The sequence below is a fragment of the Coregonus lavaretus genome (genome assembly GCF_964263955.1).
Source record: "Coregonus lavaretus genome assembly, contig: HAP1_SCAFFOLD_613, whole genome shotgun sequence".
Classification (NCBI taxonomy): domain Eukaryota; kingdom Metazoa; phylum Chordata; class Actinopteri; order Salmoniformes; family Salmonidae; genus Coregonus; species Coregonus lavaretus.
In genome coordinates, this window is record NW_028165273.1 from 152913 (window position 1) to 167224 (window position 14312).

Sequence of the window (14312 nt, forward strand, 5' to 3'; positions counted from 1 at the left end):
AAATCTGTCTGAACCACAACTTGTGCTTTCACTATATGCACAGAGGAAAATGCATTACACACATACTTTGTATTTCCTAATGATTACTATGAGGAGGTACTTCAATCTGGTGAAAACACTGACTGAGAGAGAGAGAGAGAGAGAGAGAGCGAGAGAGAGAGAGAGAGAGAGAGAGAGAGAGAGAGAGAGAGAGAGAGAGAGAGAGAGAGAGAGAGAGAGAGAGAGAGAGAGAGAGAGAGAGAGAGAGAGAGAGAGAGAGAGAGAGAAAGAGAAAGAGAGAGAGAGAGAGAGAGAAAGAGAGAGAGAGAGAGCGGGAGAGAGCGAGAGAGAGCGAGAGTGAGAGAGGGAGAGAGAGAGAGAGAGAGGGACAGGGAGCGAGTGTGAGAGAGAGAGAGAGAGAGAGAGGATGAGAGGAGAGAGAGAGAGAGAGAGAGAGAGAGGGAGAGAGAGAGAGAGAGAGATGTTGACCACAGCTGCAGCCCAGCTCAGTACAGTACACTACCTATCTCTATCTGTAGCAGTAGGAATAGTACTAGGTCTATTACCCTGGACCTGTGACTGGGTCCAGGTCAGGGGCAGCGATGTTCAATTAAGCCCTGAGCTATTTGTGTGTGTACAGTGGTACTTTCTCCTGCGATTCTCCATTATGTCTACAATATTCCCTGTCATATTTGATTTGCAGGGCGATGCAGCAAGGCTAGAGTGGTTCTGGAGAGTGTCAGTCACGGCAGGAGGGAAGAAGGGAGGGAAGGCAGGGAGGCAGGAAAGGAAGGAGGGGGGAAGAGATGGAAAATAAGATTTGGCCATTGACTGCATCGGAGAACTGAGCTGCATCTTTGTCCTGTACCGCCTGTGTTCCTTTGGAAATGACTTCTAGAGGTGCCATTATAATTATTGTCTGTGTGCTACTGGAGCAAATCAAGGCTTCTCTGTCTGTAGCTCGTTAATAAAATCTGAAGAATAACAATTACAAGCCATTACTTGAGAAAAGCAGCAGAAAAGCAATTGATACAGCTGGAATGCTGCCAAATAGCTTCCGCACCAATTAGAGCGCCATCTCATCGCCTCTCTTCCGCCTTTTCTTTTTGCAGGAAATATTTGAGGGCAAACAACCTCAACCATAATTTGCATGGAGTGTCATTTTGCTGCAACCGATTAGATAGAAAGGGCCAAGTTCCTGCCCTCATAAAATAAAACATCTGGAGATGCCTTAACATATATTACGTATGTATTTATGCATTACTCTATTTATGCATGTCAATCCAGAGTGAGGGGAAAGGGATGCTCAGGCAGCTCCATGCACCTGAAATATCCAGGGACCAATCAGTCAGGACCATTCATATGCATGGCTCTATATGTTTTCTCTGCAAAGAGGACATGATGTTATCAAATTCTAGAATCAGCTTCCTTTGATGGCGAGCGTGTTTATTTGGATGGAGGGCAGGAGGGGGGAGCGACATGTCTCGGAGACCGTGAATGACATGAACACTGGCGCTGGGGAGCTATGGGGGTCTTAAGCTCTCCCTAAGCAGGGGGGGGGGGGGGGGGGGGGGGGGTGAGGAGGGGAGGGATTGGGAGGGAGGGAGCTGAGAGAGAGGGCTGGTGAGAGGGGGTGGGGAGAGAGAGAGAGAGAGAGAGAGAGAGAGAGAGACTGTCAGGATGGGTGTGATGGAGGAAGTAAGGAAGGAAGGAAGGAAGGAAGGAAGGAAGAAGGAAGGAAGGAAGGAAGGAAGGAAGGAAGGAAGGAAGGAAGGAAGGAAGGAAGGAAGGAAGGAAAAGAGAGAAGGCTACTCAGTGCTCAGTGCCCAGCATGACTCCCAGTCACACAGATTAGACATTCCCTGTGAAACAGCTTCCTCCTCTCAGTCTCTCAGTCTCATCACCCGACGAACAGACAGCCTGCAGGTTCAGCAGCCAGTCACACAGTCATGCTCCTACAGACTCCCTGCTACCAGCAGGCTTCCTATGGCTGGCAGACTACAGCTGATGACCACTAGTAATAATACCCTGATGAAATACTGTAGGCTGTCTTCTCATCTGATCTCTTGAGGAGAATGTGATTGTATCTGAAGTGACCTTATATCTGACGGTGGATATAATAATCTGTTGACATAAGAGTTTTGCAGAGTGATATAAGCACATCAGCCTTCCTGCTTCCTGCTTCCTGCTTCCTGACTTTGACTAGCCTAAATGTTGAAAGTTGTAAGTGGGCTGAGATTTAGTGTTTACAACAAAATGTAAATAGTGATTTTAAATTATTTTAAATGTATTTCAACAATTATAAATGGATGTAGACTATTCTCACAGATAGATGAAAATAGGTTTTGTCAGGTATTAAAACATATTTTTTTTTCACCTCTGATTAATATACAAATACAATTAGGGCATTTGACAAGTTAACCCTTTTCAGTAACACAATGCATACTGTAGCTACAGTTGTAAGATCTTAATTTGATCATCCTGTTGAAGGAGAACTTTCCTGCAATGCAATAAATGTAAAACGTAGTGTTATTGAGGTTTAAAATGGCTTCTGAGATTTGTAATTTCCACTTTTGAAATTTCAGACTTGTATCATAACCCTACAAAAATGTCCATTAACTACAATCCACATAATAAATTCAAATGTCCTGTTGCTGCAGGATTCTTTTCCTGCTGTAGCAAACTAGCTCAAATTAAGATGCTACATCTGCAACTACAGCCCTGCTGACAACAAACCATTTACATTTTAACATGTAATTGCTGGTTTGTGATAATACTAGCTCAGCAGAATACAAGTAGCCTAAAGGTCCTAGAACAAGTCTCCTTGCTCATTTTGATGACAAACACCTTTTAATAAAACATGCCATCACATACAATCATCTGAGACCTGCAATTTCCTCCTGCTTTGCATCGCTGGTAGCTATCGGTTTCTAAAAATATAAAAATATTCCCCCATGCTGGAGCACCCGTGCCGTAGTGTTAACTACAAGGTCTGCAATCTCACCTTAATTGTGGATTATACACAGAAAGAAACAGCATGAAGAGGATTTAGAGAGCGCAGGAGAGGAGAGAGTGAGTGTCAGGGCCCTGCAGGCAGCAGCAGAGATGTGGAAACAGTGAACAACTCTGGCGCAGATCTGCTGCTTTCATCATCTGGGAATTGATTCTGTGGGGGTCCGTGTCACAACAAGCAGAGATCAAACCAGAACTTGACACAACAAACTTGTCACTACTTCTGGTGTATTAAGCCTTACTAATGAACAATAAAATACCAATCAAATGATTTCTCATTTTTTCTCTCCCCCCCTTGGGGAGATTACAGGAGGTACACATCCTCCCTGATAGAACAAACATCTGACAGAGTGGAAGAGAAAGAAGCCTAACAACCAGCCAGGTGCACTGCAATGGAGGCTTGTCTTCCAGAAAACGTTATTATTATTATCCAGAGTCTGGAAACAGATCAGGAATGTCAGATCTTGACCAATGGCCAGCACAAAACAGTTTATCTACAACCAATTAACCTCTGGTGAAGTGCTGCCAGTGACACCATAACGGCTCCAGGTCTGGCATCAGCTAGCATCAGGGGCACCAGCCAGCCAGGCCAGCCAGCCATCTCCCTCAGACCCACTCATATTTGGGTGAAGAGTGAAGATACCCTATGGTTAGGGCCACATCATGGACTGACCAGGGAAAGCTGTGGGCCCTGGGCCTCTGCCATGCTGGACCTGGCTGACTAGCAAAACCTCCAAAACCTCCTAGCTCTATAGTAGCTCTGGTCCTGGTCCAGCCATGTGTTGAACAGAGAGGTGTACAGTACCACTGGTCAAGAAGTAATGTGTTGAAGAGAGAAGTGGAGAGAGAGAGAGAGAGAGAGAGAGAGAGAGAGAGAGAGAGAGAGAGAGAGAGAGAGAGAGAGAGAGAGAGAGAGAGAGAGAGAGAGAGAGAGAGAGAGAGAGAGAGAGAGAGAGAGAGAGAGAGAGAGAGAGAGAGAGAGAGAGAGAGAGAGAGAGAGGAGAGGTGGGCAGGCTGCTGTTGGACAGTGAGTGGCCAGCCCAGTGTTTCATTGTTACTGTGTTGACATAGTGATGAGGCTTTCTGCCAAACACCTGCAAGCAAGACCAGGCAGGGAAGAGGGGAGGAAAGAAGAGGACTCCCTTCTCTCTCTCTCCCCCTCTCTCTCGCTCTCCTTCTCCTCCATTCCTCATATGATGACAACTCTTATTGGACAGAGAAAAATATCCCCCTGCCTCCCTCTCCCAATCCCACACATGTTCCATAAACAAAGATAAAAGAGTACATATAATTAAGCCCTGCCTAGCAATTCGTCTTGAAAGCAGAAAAACTTTGGGTGAGCAGCATTTTGCAGTCACGGTCAGTTAGAGCTCTCTCTGCGGACAACACAGCACAGCTCTGCTCTGGCTCTCTCTTTATAAGGACTAATCTGAATGGCTGGCAAGAGAGGGGGAGTGCCAGAGGCATGATGAATCTGCTCTGATGGATGAAGGGAACGGAGAGAGAGATGGGGGGGAAGGGGGGTTGAGAGGTAGAGAGAGAGCAGAGAGAGAAAGAGAGAGGGAGTAGAGAGAGAGAAAAATAGAGATAGCAGAGAGAGAGAGAGAGAGAGAGGGGTAGAGAAAGAGAGAGAAAGAGAGAGGGGGTTAAGAGGCAGAGATAGCGCAGAGAGAGAACAGAGAAAGAGAGAGGGGGGGGGTGAGAGGTAGAGCAGAGAGAGAAAGATGGAGAGAGAGCAGAGAGAGGTAGAGAGAAAGACATAGAGAAATACAGACAGAGAGAGAGAGAGAGAGAGAGAGAGTACATCCTGCTTTATCCCTATACTCTCAGTGGGGGACTCAATTCTCGCCACAGTCCCACTGCTAGCAGACAGGCATCAGCACCAGCTATCAGCTTATTTACATGCCCTGTTATCTGGAGCCCAGCATCACACCTACCTCTGACTGACTATAGTAAGTTAATATTTTCCCGCCTAACTTACAGCGGGGTGATAGAACAACTTGTCTTTTCTATTACAGCTTCCAGAGGTTTACATTTAAATCTCAAACCAGGATCGGTGTCACTGGCTGAGCTGCCCTCTCTATTACCAGAGGAGTGTAACATCTGAATCGGATTTCGCACGGCTGATGAAACCGCTTGCAGGGGGAGAGTGAGAAATCGGACAAAGTGCAACATGACTACAAGCCCCTCATTCATCAGCTAACGCTTCTCTCTCTCTCTCTCTCTCTCTCTCTCTCTCTCGCTCTCTCTCTCTCTCTCTCTCTCTCTCTCTCTCTCTCTCTCTCTCTCTCTCCCTCTCTCTCTCTCTCTCTCTCTCTCTCTCTCTCTCTCTCTCTCTCTCTCTCTGTCTCTGTCTGTAAAGAGGTTTAGTCTTGCTCCGTTTATTGACTTGGTTTCGTAAGCAGCACTATGCCAGGCTAACAACTATGAAAGGACATGAAAATCTACGCAGGCACTCAAAATGACCTTGGTGATATAAATAAACAATGTTTTAAACCACTTAATGTCCTAAATGAATGGGTTAAATAAGACTTCCAACTTACTGGGGGAATTTGGACATGAATTGGGCATCAACTATGGCATCCTCCTCTGATCCCTCCATGCAGAAAGGGTGTAGGGTTTTAATTTCCCTACAAAGATAGATACAGTAGGGCTGGTCAGTTTAAAACATTCAGTTAATAAGCAGGTGGATAAATAGCATGTGTAGACTGTAAAGTACAAATTACTTCCAATGAAGGATCTGTAAATATAATGTACATGTTAATAATAACTACTTAATACATATGAATTGAAAAATAAGTTAACATTGATAGGAGTATTCAGTGTATTGCTGTCCTTAAACCTAAAGGCAGCCAGCCTGTGAGACATCTCCAACTGCTCAATAATATCACACATTATAGCCCAAGTACAGTAAAAACTGTCTGTTGGTTCATATTTATAGCTGGAATAAAGTATAGTATGTCAGTTGAGTTCCTCTCTGGACAACTCAAGGTTTGTCTCTCTCTCTCTCTACCTCTCCTGAAGACATCCTGAGGGGAGGAAGACAAGACAGAACCCTGAGGTGTCAGTAAAAGAAGTGTGTGTGTGTGTGTGTGCAACCTACAGTATACATTTACATTGCCTTTCAGAATAATCAACTATATCAACTATATCAACTGCCATCCTATTCTGTATGTATTTCTACACGTCTTAAAGTTGACCCCCCACCACCCACCTCGTCCCTCTCCTCCTGCTGCTTCCTCTGACTGAGCTATTTAACCTCTTTACAAAGCATCCAATGCTTTCCTTTACATTTTTTCAAAAAAATATATAAAAAAACAAAATCCGTTCTTTAATTTGTGGAATATTTTTTTATGCGTTTTTAAATAAAGTCAAACTTAATATTCAACCAGACAGCTTATCAATGTTTCTTTGCAAAGCAGGCCATAAATATTAATGAGTCCTCCGCTCAGACCTGAAAGGGCCGGCTGTGCATCGTCTTTCTCCGCTAAGAAAGGGGGTTTATCACAAATAAAAAACCCTGGGTAATTTTTCACAGAAATAATTGCCCTGCATGTGGTAAATGGTGTTATTTTCTGGTATTTAAAACTTTGGCAGGGTTCTGTGTGTAATGATTTTCTGTCTGAGGCTAATGCTGGCAACCAGACCGGGAAAGGGAAAGTAGAGTGGACTGGGCTGGGCTACCTCCGCACGTGTCAGAGGGGTAACCACAAAACCAACTGAAAGGTTTTTAAATAGAAAAACACTGTGAGCCGTTATCCACCACTTCTCTCTTACCATGGCTGGGGCCTGGGCTGGGCTGGCCACTATGTTCCTGTAAAGTGAAAGTCAAAGAGCAGCTATGTTTGTGGTATTGAAAACATGGCCCTCGACATCACTAGCTGTAAGAGTCATGGGGTTTCTGAACTCCATGTCAAATTAGTAAAGACGTCAAACACGGCAGGGTCTCCTGTTCAGAGGAGCACTTCGGGGGGGTATGAGTTCAGCAAGCCGCCGTTCAGCTGTTTAAATCACAACACAGCAGCAAGCCTCTCTTCAGAAGGCAACTCTGAACTAAGATCGTACTGCCTGCTATATGTTTACAGCCATCCAATGGCTGTCTGTGGCTGAGTTACTGAATATACAGTACTGTACGTAGTGACTGTAAAACTATGCCCACATATTTTCCAATAGTCCTGTATTTTGACTGAACTTCTCAGCTCTATACTGTGAGGTGTTCCAGGTCTGGGGAGGAGCAGACCAAAGAGGAATGTTTTCCTGGAGGATCACAAACTCCTCAGTATACAGTAGATACTGCATCTACCGTTAGGGACCAGGCATCCCAGTAAAGTGTTAGACTTCGTCCCAAATGGCACCCTATTCCCTTTATACAGTAGTGCACTACTTTTGACCCAAGCTCTTTGGCCCTGACCAAAAAAAAGTTAACTATAAAGGAAATAGGGTGCCATTTGGAACGATACCTTAGACCAGGGATGGGCAACTGGCGACCCCGCCCCCCCCCCTTTTGTAGTCCCACGGATTAATTTCTGGCTTAGGGCCCCCAAAAGGCTAGGGCTGGCTCGGACTGCATGTGTGGGTATGGATGCAGGTACGCAGACCCACGAGCAACTGCGGCTGCTCATGATCAGTTCTGTTTTTCATGGCCCCCACCCCAATCAAAGTTGCCCATCCCTGCCTTAGACTAAGCCTTTTCAGGAACATTGGGAGCTATTAGCTCTTTGCCCAGGTAGTCTCAGTTAGAGAGAGAGACGGATGGAAAGTCCAAACGTATAAGAGCATTAGTCAACACTGCTGTTCCTGTTAGAACGGTGGGACGGGAGCAACACACAGTTCTAACTGCATGATCTGGACTCACTTGGCTGAGAGTTACAAGAGACGCACACAGACACACACACACACACACATACACACACACACACCTACACACACACACATACACACACACAAAAGTGCAAAAGCAATGACCTTGACTGAATGGCGTACTAAATACTGACTGAAATAATAACAGGGAAGAACAGCAGAGGAAATACCTAAGAGAAGCGAGAGGAGAGACGAGTGACAAGTCAATCATGTTTAATGATGCCAAGGCAACACAGAGAGGCCCAAGCCAAATAATGGTGAAAGAAGGGAATCAAAGTATTGCTCTAATCGCAATTAGTGTGAGTGTGACCATTTTGACTTTCTCCATCCCTAACTACACTATTCTGTTCAGTCTGTTGCCAATTTGTCCTTGATTTCAGATGGGGATCAGGAGTTGTGTGCAGTGCGGATGCTGCGTTGAGCACCACGTCCAGACAAAGGCTACGTCCCAAATGGAACCTTATTCCTTTTGTAGTGCACTACTTTTGGACCCTGGGCAAAAGTAGTGCACTAAATAGGGAGCCATTTGGGACACAGCCAAAGAATCAACTGATGGGCACCAAAATGTCAAAATCAGATGATTACAACGTGTCGCTCCCAGAAGGCCTCTCAGCCAAACCTTTATAGCGCCTCCTGACCCCTCTGATTTTCATTAGAGATATCCATTTTGAAATAAAAAGTGGAGGTAGGGTACACAGACTGCTCTGTCTGTGCGTGTTCAATTTCCTGTTGGTTTGGAGGATTCTAGGGGAAAACAAGAAAGGGAATAGGGTGCCATTTAGGATGCACCCTCTGTCTGTGCAGCACAGCAGAACCCTAATATAAGACCTATATCCATCCTGCCCTGCCTTTCGAAAGTATTCGAAAGCCAAGTTAACAAACAGATCACCGACCATTTCGAATACCACCGTACCTTCTCCGCTATGCAATCCGGTTTCCGAGCTGGTCACGGGTGCACTTCAGCCACGCTCAAGGTCCTAAACGATATTATAACCACGATTGATAATAGACAGTACTGTGCAGCCGTCTTCATCGACCTGGCCAAGGCTTTCGACTCTGTCAACCACCGCATTCTTATTGGCAGACTAAATAGCCTTGGTTTCTCAAATGACTGCCTCGCCTGGTTCACCAACTACTTCTCAGATAGAGTTCAGTGTGTCAAATCGGAGGGCCTGTTGTCTGGACCTATGGCAGTCTCTATGGGGGTGCCACAGGGTTCAATTCTTGGGCCGACACTTTTCTCCGTGTATATCAATGATGTCGCTCTTGCTGCTGGTGACTCTCAGATCCACCTCTACGCAGACGACACCATTTTGTATACATCTGGCCCTTCATTGGACACTGTGTTAACAAACCTCCAAACGAGCTTCAATGCCATACAACAATCCTTCAGTAGCCTTCAACAGCTCTTAAACACTAGTAAAACTAAATGCATGCTTTTCAATCGAACGCTGCTAGCACCCGCCCACCCGACTAGAATCACCACTCTCGACGGGTCTGACCTAGAGTATGTGGACAACTACAAATATCTAGGTGTCTGGTTAGACTGTAAACTCAACTTCCAGACTCACATAAAGAATCTCCAATCCAAAGTTAAATCTAGAATCGGCTTCCTATTTCGCAACAAAGCCTCCTTCACTCATGCTGCCAAACATGCCCTCGTAAAACTGACTATCCTACCGATCCTTGACTTCGGCGATGTCATTTACAAAATAGCCTCCAACACTCTACTCAGCAAATTGGATGTAGTCTATCACAGTGCCATCCGTTTTGTCTCCAAAGCCCCATACACTACCCACCACTGTGACCTGTACGCTCTTGTTGGCTGGTCCTCACTACATGTTCGTTGTCAAACCCACTGGCTCCAGGCCATCTATAAATCACTGCTAGGCAAATCCCCGCCTTATCTTAGCTCATTGGTCACCATAGCAGCACCCACCCGTAGTCTGCGCTCCAGCAGGTATATCTCACTGGTCATTCCCAAAGCCAACACCTCCTTTGGCCGCCATTCCTTCCAGTTCTCTGCTGCCAATGACTGGAACGAATTGCAAAAATCTCTGAAGCTGGAGACTCTTATCTCCCTCAATAACGTTAAGCATCAGTTGTCAGAGCACCTTACCGATCACTGCACCTGTACACAGCCCATCTGAAATTAGCCCACCCAACTACCTCATCCCTATATTGTTATTTATTTTGCTCTTTTGCACCCCAGTATCTCTATTTGCACATCATCTCTTGCACATCTAGCATTCCAGTGTTAATACTATTGTAATTATTCTGCACTATAGCCTATTTATTGCCTTACCTCCATAACTTGCTACATTTGCACACACTGTATATATATTTTCTGTTGTATTTCTGACTTTGTTTTTTTTACCCCATATGTAACTCTGTGTTGTTTTTATTGCACTACTTTGCTTTATCTTGGCCAGGTCGCAGTTGTAAATGAGAACCTGTTCTCAACTGGCTTACCTGGTTAAATAAAGGCGAAATAAAATAAAATAAAATAATATTGCCCAAGATGGAATATGACACCAGGCTAGGGTAAAGATTACCCTTCAACCACTGTATAAGAAAATAATATTTTCAAAGTAACACAATTATTTTTTTGAGTCCCTTATAAAGAGGTAAAGAGGAATATACTACAGAAACAACTTCTGGATTCTTTCGATATGGTTGAAGGGTAGGAAAAATTGAGAAGGTGATAAGATGGTGTCCTTTCCAAAATTAGTTTATGTTCTGATGTAAATCTTCTCCTTCAACCATAAATCAAGGGTATTAAACATGACTGTATGCAGTTGGACTGAGTTTTCCATTAGTGTATACTTGCAGCAGGGCACTTTAACTCCTATGTTTCCAGATGTGCTTCTCAAATTGCACCCTATTTCCTATTTAGTGCCCTATTTTTGACCAGGGCCCATATGGCTATTTGGGACGCACTACATTGGTAATAGGTTCCCATTTGGAGGGCAGGCATGATTTCAGATTTTCCAGACCTGGTTGGAGGCATTTATTTGCCCAATAAACCTGCTTATGAAATATATCTGAATGACCAATTCTGCACCAAAGCTGCAATTCGTCTACAAACTAAGTTTACTTTTACTGTACTAGGAGTTTTTATACACTGTATAAGCAACTATAATGCAAAAATTCTGAAAACATGCTCTGCAGACCGCAATGTGACATGCATTGGGATAAAAGCTACAATATGGCAATTCACAACATGTTACAGTAAGTACTTCAACTGTAACATAAGACTTGGTGTCATTGGCTATCAATATATAAATATCTGAGTATGACAACGTTGTGACCATGTTCAATATTCAACAACTCCAGAGCCCTCTGGGCGCTCTGAGGCCTCCTCCCTTAATCATGCTGTTTTCATTTCCACTCCAGCCTGAAACAACTAAGAGAGTTAAACCTCCAGGAGTTTCAGAGAAACCACTCATTACCACATCCAAATTGTTTTTTGGGCATGAAACAGACAGTATGTATGTCTCTCTGTGGCTGAGACGAGGAACTGAGCAGCAGCAGTAAAAATTGAAATGTGCTGTTATGTATAGTGCCTTCAGAATGTATTCATACCCCTTGACTTATTCCACATTTTGTGTTACAGCCTGAATTCAAAGTCGATTAAATAAATGTGTTTTCTGACTCATCTACTACACACAATACCCCATAATGAAAAACTGAAAACATGTTTTTAGAAATGTTTGCCAAATTATTGAAAATGAAATACATAAATATCGAATTTACATAAGTATTCACACCCCTGAGTCAATACATGTTAGAATCACCTTTGGCAGCAATTACAGTCTTTCTGGGTAAGTCTCTAAGAGCTTTGCACACCTGGATTGTACAATATTTGCACATTATTTTTTTTTTAAATCTTCAAGCTCTGTCAAGTTGGTTGTTGATCATTGCTAGACAGCCATTTTCAAGTCTTGCCATAGATTTTCAAGAAGATTAAAGTCAAAACTGTAACTCGGCCACTCAGGAACATTCAATGTCATCTTGGTGAGCAAGATATTTGGTCTTGTGTTTTAGGTTATTGTCCTGTGTCTGGTGGAAAGCAGACTGAATCAGGTTTTCCTCTAGGATTTTGCCTGTGCTTAGCTCCCATTCTGTTTATTTTTTTATCCTGAAAAACTCCCTAGTCCTTAATGATTACAAGCATACCCATAACATGATGCAGCCATCACTATGCTTGAAAATATGGTGAGTGGTACTCAGTAATGTGTTGTATTGGATTAGCCCCAAACATAACACTTTGTACTTAGGACAAAAAGTTAATTGCTATGCCAAATGTTTTGCAGTATTACTTTAGCACCTTGCGCAAACAGGATGCATGTTTTGGAATATTTGTATTATGTACAGGCTTCCTTCTTTTCACTCTGTCAATTAGGTTAGTATTGTGGAGTAACTACAATGTTGTTGATCCATCCTCAGTTATCTCCTATCACAGCCATTAAACTCTGTAACTGTTTTAAAGTCACCATTGGCCTCATGGTGAAATCCCTGAGCGGTTTCCTTCCACTCCGGCAACTGAGTTAGGAAGGACGCCTGTATCTTTGCAGTGACTGGGTGTATTGCTACACCATCCAAAGTGTAATTAATAACTTAATCATGCTTAAAGGGATATTCATTTTTTTTACCTATCTACCAATAGGGGCCCTTCTTTGCGAGGCATTGGAAAACCTCCCTGGTATTTGTGGTTGAATCTGTGTTTGAAATTCACTGCTTGACTGACGGACCTTACAGATACAGAGAGGGAAACAAGTATTTGATCCCCTGCTGATTTTGTGCGTTTGCCCACTGACAAAGAAATTATCAGTCTATAACAAAAAAATCCAGAAAAACGCATGTCAAAAATGTTATTATTGATTTATAAATAAGTATTTGACCCCTCTGCAAAACATGACTTAGTACTTGGTGGCAAAACCCTTGTTGGCAATCACAGAGGTCAGACGTTTCTTGTAGTTGGCCACCAGGTTTGCACACATCTCAGGAGGGATTTTGTTCCACTCCTCTTTGCAGATCTTCTCCAAGTCATTAAGGTTTCAAGGCTGACGTTTGGCAACTCGAACCTTCAGCTCCCTCCACAGATTTTCTATGGGATTAAGGTCTGGAGACTGGCTAGGCCACTCCAGGACCTTAATGTGCTTCTTCTTGAGCCACTCCTTTGTTGCCTTGTCCATGTGTTTTGGGTCATTGTCATGCTGGAATACCCATCCACGACCCATTTTCAATGCCCTGGCTGAGGGAAGGAGGTTCTCACCCCAGAATTGACGGTACATGGCCCCGTCCATCGTCCCCCTAACTGTAAGTCGCTCTGGATAAGAGCGTCTGCTAAATGACTAAAATGTCAAATGTAATGCGGTGAAGTTGTCCTGTCCCCTTAGCAGAAAAACACCCCCAAAGCATAATGTTTCCACCTCCATGTTTGACGGTGGGGATGGTGTTCTTGGGGTCATAGGCAGCATTCCTCCTCCTCCAAACACGGCGAGTTGAGTTGATGCCAAAGAGCTCCATTTTGGTCTCATCTGACCACAACACTTTCACCCAGTTCTCCTCTGAATCATTCAGATGTTCATTGGCAAACTTCAGACGGCCCTGTATATGTGCTTTCTTGAGCAGGGGGACCTTGCGGGCGCTGCAGGATTTCAGTCCTTCACGGCGTAGTGTGTTACCAATTGTTTTCTTGGTGACTATGGTCCCAGCTGCCTTGAGATCATTGACAAGATCCTCCCGTGTAGTTCTGGGATGATTCCTCACCGTTCTCATGATCATTGCAACTCCACGAGGTGAGATCTTGCATGGAGCCCCAGGCCGAGGGAGATTGACAGGTCTTTTGTGTTTCTTCCATTTGCGAATAATCGCACCAACTGTTGTCACCTTCTCACCAAGCTGCTTGGCGATGGTCTTGTAGTCCATTCCAGCATTGTGTAGGTCTACAATCTTGTCCCTGACATCCTTGGAGAGCTCTTTGGTCCTGGCCATGGTGGAGAGTTTGGAATCTGATTGATTGATTGCTTCTGTGGACAGGTGTCTTTTATACAGGTAACAAACAGACATTAGGAGCACTCCCTTTAAGAGTGTACTCCTAATCTCAGCTCGTTACCTGTATAAAAGACACCTGGGAGCCAGAAGCAATCAATCAATCAGATTCCAAACTCTCCACCATGGCCAGGACCAAAGAGCTCTCCAAGGATGTCAGGGACAAGATTGTAGACCTACACAATGCTGGAATGGACTACAAGACCATCGCCAAGCAGCTTGGTGAGAAGGTGACAACAGTTGGTGCGATTATTCGCAAATGGAAGAAACACAAAAGACCTGTCAATCTCCCTCGGCCTGGGGCTCCATGCAAGATCTCACCTCGTTTGAGAGGGGGTCAAATAAAATACTTATTTCCCTCATTAAAATGCAAATCAATTATAACATTTTTGACATGCGTTTTT